Source organism: Heloderma suspectum, chromosome 5 (genome assembly GCF_057233095.1).
Source record: "Heloderma suspectum isolate Gila_16-S chromosome 5, 16-S_ref, whole genome shotgun sequence".
NCBI lineage: Eukaryota > Metazoa > Chordata > Lepidosauria > Squamata > Helodermatidae > Heloderma > Heloderma suspectum.
In genome coordinates, this window is record NC_139462.1 from 130,452,190 (window position 1) to 130,462,061 (window position 9,872).

Sequence of the window (9,872 nt, forward strand, 5' to 3'; positions counted from 1 at the left end):
CGTTGTAGAGAAAATCACTACAACAGCTCCAGGACTTGTGTAGTTTTACTCCCTGGATGGGGGTGTATTGGGAGAATGAGGGGGCTTTGGATACTGTGGATCAAAGGATTTCTCCAGCCTTCTACAACATGCCCCCAGAATGCCTCCTTCCTCCTACCAACACTGGAGTGCCACATACCAGGGGCTCCTCCTCCTGCCAATAGGGCTCCTCTCTGCCAGGAGAACAGCCCTTCTGCAGCATCTTACAGCCTGTCAGAGACCAGCTGATGGCCTGTAGGACTGCAGCCTAATTTCTTAGTGATAATAATCATAATCATCATAATAAAATTATGTGGGCTTCATAAAAGGCCAATTTATTTTTCGTTCTACTTATTTAAAGAAGGAAGAGCAGCAGGAATTGATAGATTAATTGGAAAAATTAGAAATGGAACACAGCAAATAAATCTTCTGAGGAAATATATCAACATATATTCAGAATAAAAACAATCTTTGATACCTATATTACATATCAAAAGTTAAATTATGCAAAGCAGGTGTTTTGAAAAGGGTAACTAGCCTGACAGAATGCTTGCATTAAGCTTTGAGAAGAATTAAAAAAAAAAGATTCCTTCAGTACGAAGAGACAATTGAATGTATGCTGTTAATAACACCAATATTCTGGAGGATATTTAATTATATTATAAGAAGTTGTACAATTCAGAATACCTAGAAAGGAAAAATGTAAAGAGTTATCTAGATAACTCGACTATTCCAAATCTAGATGTAATGGATACAGGATTGTTAGAGGAACCAATGCAGGTAGAAGAGGGCAATAAAAGGGAGCCAAGAAGGAGCAACACTGACAGCTATCAGGAATGGGTGTTTTTTCAGTATCTTATTTCAATATCTTCTATTTTAGTCTGTGTAAGGAATAAAATACTACAAATGAGTAAACTTCCTGAATCATGGAATGAAGCAAAGATAATATTAATTCTTAAAACTAACAAAGATGCAGCCTCTGTGTCATCATATAGACTGATTTCTTTATTGGTTGTAAACTGTATTGAATAATGATTATTTGTATTGTGTTTAGAACCATTAGCCACAGCAGTTAGAAATAATAATTTTATCAAAGATATAGATGAGGAAGACAAAGTTTTAAAAACAAGTGGAAAATAAGGTGTCACGTTTTCAGGCAAGGAACCTTCTTTTAAATCACATGGTGGTCACTTGGTTCTACATTAATTCCATGTCGTCTTACTGGACAATTCCTCTTAACTGGCAACACAAAATGGAAAACCTTTCATCCTTGCACTATCAAACACATAAATGTTTAGTTAACTTCCTGGCTCTTGGACTGGTTCTACAATTGGGTCTAGTAGCTAGTCCCCTTCCTGACTCACCTTGGCTGGCCTTCCTGGATCTGACTTTCAGTTCCTCGTTGTCTTTGCACTCAGACTGATTTCTCAAGAATCTGTTCCCAGAAAGGTTTGTGAGAACCCTTACAGTGTGAAATGCTCTATCCCCAACTGATCAAGATGGGTTTCTTTGTAATTAAGGTGAGTCACACTAGTGGCACCACCATTTTCTTTTATGGGAGTGAAAAAGAAAGCTGGATATATATGGTAAAAAATTAGAAGTGGGTCTTAAGTTGCAGGTTTGTGTTAAAGCTGAATCTTGGGTCTGCAACTTCTTTCTTTCTTTCTTTCTTTCTTTCTTTCTTTCTTTCTTTCTTGCTGTGTTAAACTGTCCAACAACCAAAGTTATTGTGAAGATGTCAAAAAGGGCCTTGTTGTTCTTTCCAATTGTCACGGTCTCAAAATGTACCCTACACCAATTGAGAACATGGCAGTTGGAAAAACCAAGAGGGCCCTTCTGCAACGTTACATTCAGTGGTGTCGGAGCTGCTACAGCATGATTCCTTTCCATACTGCTTGAACATCAGAAGTGTGTGGTCACATGAGAGGAGTCTATGGCACAGCTCCTATCCTTGGCAGCATTGCCCTCCCAGAAATGAGAACACTGTGGATGTGAAAAGAGCAATATGAATGTTCAGATGTTATGAGAAGTCATTCTGTAGCAGCTCCTACTCCACTACTAGTAAATTAAAAGAGTTCCTAGACAACCTTGTGCAACCCTGCCAACTGGCTAACACAGGTCACAGAGTATTTCAAATATTTTGCCCTGTGTGGCTCTAAAATCATAAAGTTGCTTCAAGGAAAATAAAACCAGACAGATCAAATATTCAAACAGATATTTTATCACAAATTTGTAGAACAAGATAATTTGCAACATGTATTAAACAACAGTGCAATTCCAGTTTCTTCAGTACCTCTCCATGAGGGCACAAGGTACACAAACAAGCAGGGCGTGCGTGTGTAAGCCACCAGAGCAACAAAGCAAGACACACACACACACACCCCCCGGGTGCTTTAGGAGTTCTTAGTCCAATATAAGTCCTTCCACAAAGACCGAAGAGTGATCCTCTTGCTGGGACTGCAGTTTGGGCCTATCATCTGTAAAATTAGGGACAACTCTCAGTAAATAAATCCTGGCTGGGCTGACTAAGGTATTTTGCCACCCCCACCCTGCCATAGGTGATGATATGAGAGCAGCTTCAGCAGGGTTACACTTGCACAGAACAAAAGCATAGCAGCTTTTAGTAATTTGACCTCTGAAAGTGTAAGAAGATCAGCACAGCCAAAACTGGTAGGCACATTGCATACCTGCGGTAGCGGGAGGCTGAGTCAGTTTCCTGAGGATGCTGAAACAATGCCAAAATGCCACTGAAAGGGGAAGTTTACAAGTGCGAGTTTTGCAATGACCTGGATAAGGAGTCATAAATCAGCCATACAGTAGTCAACCATTTCTGGGTAATTCAACTTAACTGTAAAATGGCTTCATCCTTCCCTCCATTTTGGGGTAATTCAACTTAACTGTAAAATGGCTTCAGCCTTCCCTGTTGTTCAGGACTAGCCTGCAGTATTTTTGTAGGGTTACATTCTGTGGTCAACCATCAAATGTGTCTGTCTGTCCATTCTCCTCCACTCGTCCATTCTCAGTTACATCCAAAATCCATCCCCCAACACACACACACACACACACACACATCTCTCATGGTAGAAATGCCTCTGATGTTATGGCTGCCTTGTGGTGGCTGCTTTGACTCACTTTATGTGGGAAACTACATTAGGAGTAAACAACTTTTCTCCATGCTACTGGAGATGTTGTTGTTAAAAGAGACAGAGAATGCGCAGGTGTATGAGGAAGGCTTGATGGACCGAAAAGGCACAATAGCTGTGGCTGCTAACCGTAGCAAGATTATAAACCAGAAGAATAGGCATACTCCTTGCTAAAGCCACTATCCAAGCTTCGAGTTAAAATTTATCCTAGATCCTCATTCCTATGTCCCATAATAGCTGCTCAAGTGAAAGGTTTTATTTCTTAGCAAACATTAATATCCGTACACCACCCCATTATAATTAAGCAGCTTATCTTAAGGGCAATGACATTTGACAATTGTTCTCATTTAGTAAACAGATTGACTGGATGTTGAATAAACTTCAATCAAACTTTATCAGAATGATGACGGAACAATTGGTGTTGGACCAGGATCTGCCTTCTCAAGAGGAAGGGATCTTCCATGACAGGAAAGCCTCTGCTCATGGAAAGCCCCTCAACCTGATTTTGGGGGATTCCCCCCCACACACACACCACAGTTCACCCCATTCAACAGGATCCCCTGACTCTCTGTGTAGTATTTTCAGGGGGCTGGAGGGGGTGCCATGGAAGGGGGGGGAAGTCCACTTCCATCAGCACAGTTTATCCAGTGTAAATTTGGATCCAACCCATAATATTCTTAGGGTTGCTTTTTAGAGTTCATTTGCAGAGTGTAAAGATAAATGCCATTAGGGAAGTTAATATTTTTCCTGCATTTTTCTTTCTTTTATACACTTTTGACCACCTTCTGTAGTTCGTGTTTTGCAATTATATAGGGTTTGCTACCAGATTTCTGTTAATAGGACTATCACTATGGATTGCCTTAAAGCAATATCTGGCCTGAGTTGGGGCGGGGGGCGGGGGAATCTTCAGAACAACAGAATGAGAAGTCACTTGGAGTATTATCTGGATTTTCATGGAATTTGCTTTGGTCCGTCAGGTACACACGAAGCAATAAAAGCTGAGTGTACCGTACCTTTAAAATCTGGTTTTCAGGGGTCACATAGCATTTGAAAGGAACATACTTCTGGGTTTGGTTGGGGGAGTAGAACTGAATGTCATCAACTGTGCAGAGGCTATTCAACCAATGAGAGAGGTTTGTTCCCTGCCCCTGTCCAGACTCCCCCACTTTTGCCTGAAGAAGCCAATATCCCTGATTCTCCAGTACAGCATCTGAAGGCCCCCTATGAGAGCAGCCCACCACCCCAATTTTGCCCCATTCCAGCAAACTGTCATGGAGTTATTCCTCTCTCCCCGCCTTTCTCCTTCAATGTGTGTGCTTTTGCCTGAAGCCCAAATCCCCTATTTTCTAGTGCAACATCTGAAGGCTCCCCCTGAGTGCATCCTACCCACCTCCAATTTCACCCAATTCCAGCAAACTGTCGTGGAGTTATAGGTTCCACCCCTCCCTTTCTCCTTCTCCGGGTACTTTCTCCCTGGTCACATTGACAGGCTCCTGTGATCCCAAGACTTTGCCAGATTGCTACATTGGGAAACATCTCTGATGTTTTAACATAACATCAGAGAAGCAAAATAACGCAAACATAAGAGTAGTGCATAATCACTGAGGTGAATTACTTCCACTGGCAAAAAGGAAGTGCAGGGTGATTCTGAAGGCTTGAAAGAGCTCTCTAGGGCTTTGATGTGTTGGAAAGCCAGGCAAGTTACTCTAGTTACCTATGTTACTGAGGGCATGGGCAGGTGAAAGACATACCCCTAGGAATGCCCTGATCATACTGAATTTAAAGTGGGCGGTTTCTCCAGAGGTGAAGTCCGGGGTGGCTGCAGAGTGGCCATGATGTATCCCTAACTACTTTAAGCCACCGCAGCATCAGAGAAAACCTCACAGGACATGACAAAGGAGTACTAATAACACAAGATAATTAGCTCTCCATGGGAGCTGATTATGAGTCGATTGCTTCTTGATTCAGGACCACTGTGGAATGTTCTGAATACGAAAAATTGGTCAGACAACAGAGTAGTAGGAGGCATACCTCTCCCCCTATATAGGATGATATAATATACATATGTGTGTGTCTGTGAAAGGGAACAAAAAAGACAGATTGCCATTTTTGAGAAAGAGGCAGAGAGCTGAGTTTTTGAGCTGTGTAAGCTCAGGAAGTTGCCATTGTGTGAGAGTTGTCTTTTTCTGGAGATCTGATGTGGGGCTTTACATTGGGCTGTCTATTGGAGTGTTAAGCTGTTTGCCTCCACCTATGCTCACCTTGTATATTTGTAAATTAACTGAAATATAACAACATGCCATAAGTATCTAAAAGGCTTCCTTCCAAAGGAAACCAATTCTGGGTAGGTGTTGCACCCTGGAAGTTCTCACTGCTTGGAGAACTGGGGTGAGTATCACAGTTACTGGAGCAGCTTCAAGTCTCTATTCAGCAATGTGGCTGCACCACGGATTCGTATGATTCTATGTTGGCAAATAAACTTGGCAGCTTTATTTTCAGTCTGTTTCCTAATAACCTCTGGTGTAGAATGTATCTTTTACAATCAAGCTTAATTACAAGGGGTTGAATCCAGGTTTAGGTGTGTGTAGTTGGCTGGGCGGAAGTAGACGTCCCCACTCCCTCTTCCCCATAGTAGCCTCTCTCCAGCCTCCTGAAAATGCTACACAAAGGGCAGGAGCCCCTGCTGAATGGGGTGAGCTGTAACGTGTGGGGAAAGGGGGAATTCCCCAAAACTGGACTGAGGCACCTTCCATGAGCTGAGCCCTTCTGTGAACAAAAAACAGATCCTTCATCCAAACTGAGATAGTAATCACTACAAGTATAGGCTAGGCATTTTATTTGCAAATATGAGACCACACTGTGTCAAAGAGGTATTGGGCTAAATCTAGAGACTTTTTTGTAGTGTCAAAAGATAAGATTTATCTTTTAGTGAGTGAGTGAGGATTCAGGAGGGAATTTCCAGGGTGGGTGTGGACTGAAGCCTGCACTAGTTTGTTTTATATTTAAACCCCAGGTGACTGGTTTTTCACACCTAGTTAGGATGAACCACTAAATTCTTTATTCCAGTGAGGAAATCAGAGGTGACCTCAAAACTATGTTGACGCATGGCTCCAGCTGTGATTGGTTCACTTCATGTGGGGACACTGGGAAGTGGACCGAAGTATATATCTGTTAAACTCACCTACCTCTTCACTTCCATGTAACCCAAAGCCCAAGAAACATGATTTCACATACTAAAACAGTAATATGGTTCAAGTTTGTATAACATACTTTTAGTCAGCTCAGACAATATACACTAGGCTTCTTCTGCCAAAGCTTTATTTCTTTGTCTCATGTATTCCCACCCCCTTTTATATACATATAAGAAACAACACTGTGGTGCTGAAAATGGTAAAACTTAGGCAGTGCTATCGGGGGAGCCAAAATCTATACATAAGTGGAGCCATCCATTATTTTCATCCTTTCCTGTTGCACTTTTGGTAACATTTCAAAACAGAATGGTAGTTCTAAAGTAGACCTCAAGGTCTTCTAGTTTGACTCCCTGGAAATATGAGTGATTCTGTCATGGGGATAGAGAATCCCCAAGAATCTATGCAAAAACCATGGCCCACTGTTTAACTCTTGCATAAGCCACCCTCACTGGGTTTGCTTGACATAAGCCATGGTGACTGCCTGCTGAGGCTTGAATATTCAAAAAGGGGGCTGGCACGCACCACAACCCATGGCTTATTTAAGCCGTGGTGGGCTGCAGTGATTGTGCCAGCCCACTGGGCAAGTTTGAACGTCCTGGTAAGTCATGGAGGGTCATTTGTTTGCTCACTAACCCACCTTTCTCCCAACAGATGATCAGGCGCTCCCCAGCTTGCTGTGGCTTGTTTTCCGCTTAGTCTACCCGCACGCTCCCAGCACATATACCAGGGGGGCTTTGCGGCACAGCTCTTCTCGTATCCTTGTATGCCCCACAGAGGGCAACTTTTCGGGCTCCCCCCTCCCTCCCAATCGCTACCCCCTTTTTCAGCAATTATTACGTTCACAACCTTTTTCTATTTCAGTCTTTCGCAAGTAAAGTACACAAAGAGGTTCATGATTTTTGATGATGATGACAATTTTGTGTAAGTACGTAGAAAACTTACACACTTTACAGCATTTTGTTTTACATATTTTTGGAAGTACTTTAAAAAAAAACAACACCTGAGTATGCGCCCATTTGTGCACTTGCGAAGCAGCGAAAAAGGAAAGGGAAAGGTTGTGAACATGTTAAGGACATTCCCAAATGTCATTTCTGTATAGGCGGAGGGGCAGGCAGCACTGATGGGGGGGGGGTAGCCGCACTAGTGGGATAGCAAAGAGCAACGGGATTTTTTGCTGCTTTTGCCAGGTGCTGTGCTGGCAACCCATGGCCAATCTACACGGCCGATTTAATGTGGTGGCAGAGTGCATTGGGGTCGTTTGTGATAGATGATGTTGTCACAATCCACTGCCGTCCTACAGCATCCTTCCCAAACATTCACATTTTGGGAAAGTCCCTTTACTCCTTTATTTTTCTTAAATGCAGAGCAGTTCTGCGGCAGTGTGCTCCATCCCCCCAGCATTAAATCCTGGGCGTGCCTCTGTGACCTGGCTGTGGACCACAAGTGACGTGGTCAAGGGGTGGAGCCCCCCCTTCCTCCCCTTCCTTCTTTTTCCCCATTTGCAGTAGGGCTGCTTTCACAATAAGTAACCTTTTCCTATTCATAATAGCAGTAGTGCTTTTCCATTCACAATAGTGGAGTAGCCCATTTATATGTAGTGCACAATAAAGAATACACAGAACTGAAGGAGAAAGGGCAGCCAGTAGCAGGAGCCTGCAGCTGCGGTATTTTGCAGCCACGTCACCGCAATACACCTACAACTTCACAGTGGTGCGATACACCTACAAGGAAGGAATACCCAGAGGGGTAGGAGAGAGGGCGGCCAGTCTCAGTATTTCGCAGCTGCAATACACCTACAACTTTGCAGTAACAATACACCTGCAACTTCACAGTTGCATGATATACCTACAACTAAGGAATACCCAGAAGAGAAGGAGAAAGGGTAGCCAGTACAGCAAGTGAGCATGGACAGGGCTGGAACCAAACCCAATCATGGAACTGTGCTGGGTAGCCCCTTCAAAGTAAGTTTGCTTTTTCCATTCACAGATAGCAGCTGCTGATTCATTCATGTTTCCCCTTCAGAGTAGTCCCCTATGTGTGTGGTTTTCCTGTAAGATTGTGGGGAAGAGCAGGAGGCTTAGTTCAGGTTGGGGAAGTGGATGCAGCAGCAGCCACTGACTTCAAAGTGCTAGCAGAGGGAGGCAATTCCAGCCCTTTCCCTCCATGCAGGACCTAGGTGCCTTCTGTCTGCCTGCTCATTGGTCTGTCCCCAGGCTTCAATATTGCTGGTTCACAGTGGATGGATGTGAGGGGGAGAGGTGTAGGGTAAACTATCCGACATTACTCATCTCTTCCATTAAATTTCCCTGAGCAGTGGAGTATGGAGAGGGGTGGGAGCAAGCCTCTCTCACTGGCTGAGCAGCATCTATGGGGTTGATGATGTTCACTTTTATTAATGGGACTCCACTCCACCCATCCAATCGCAAAGTAAGGCAGATTAAAGTGCAGTTTGACCTGTGAAAAGTGGGTTTTAAGGTAGTGTTTACTCCATATTTTTTGCTTTGTGAGCCTGGGACAGACCAAAAGTGATTTCGTGGTAACCAGATAATACTGGAAGCTCTTCTCATTCTGTTTCCATGTAGACTTTCCCGCCACTCACAAGCCATGCTGCCAGGTTCACACATCACGACAAGGCCCCCTGAAAACAAGCCACCCTCTATAACCCAACAACAAGCCATGGTTTCTCAGAGTGGTTTGTGCATGGTTAACAAACCATGCTGAAGCCTCCACACCGGGTTTGGACATCATGACAAGTCATGCTGGCATAAACAAGGCTCACAACCCACTGTGGCTTATTGTATTGTCTGACCCATGTCACTGGGTCACCACCAGAGGAGGCATGTAGACCAGCAAGTGCATTACATACCCTGTGTCCTATAGCAGATGCAATTTTCCTAATATCAGTGTACCTTGATCGTTGTAGCCCATGTTTCTGAAACATAGGTGGAGCTTTGTTGTGACACTGAGCAAAGTTTAGGACCAAAATATCTGTGTCCTCACAGACAAGAATGATTGCCTTGGTTGCATATTGGACATGAAGTAACTCTCTACTATCTGCTTCTTCCTTATTTGATAGACATTCTTTGACATCTACATCATTGCCTGAGTAATTTTGGAGAAACAATTAATGTACCATCTTACAATGCTAATTACTAAACATTTGTTTGGAAAAACTGCCTGTCTCAGTTTCCACACTTTCCTATTCCAGATTACTATGGAGGGAGGATGGCAGAGGTACTTACCTTACAGGGGATGACTGGAAGAATAGCTCCTGAGTCAGTTCTGGAACTGTTGTCTTGCAGGGGTAAGGAAGGAACTATATTGCATTTGGAAGGAACTGTGCTGACAGACAGGGTGTGTGTATTGTTTTATACCAGGAATGTTACCTCAACAGAGCTTGAAGAAGATCTTGGTGTATAATATGCAGAAGACAGACCATGCCTTGGCCTTTATGCATGATTTTATCCATAAGTAATGTCTGAAAAACAAGACTCTTTCCTATACATAGTTTACAGTTTTT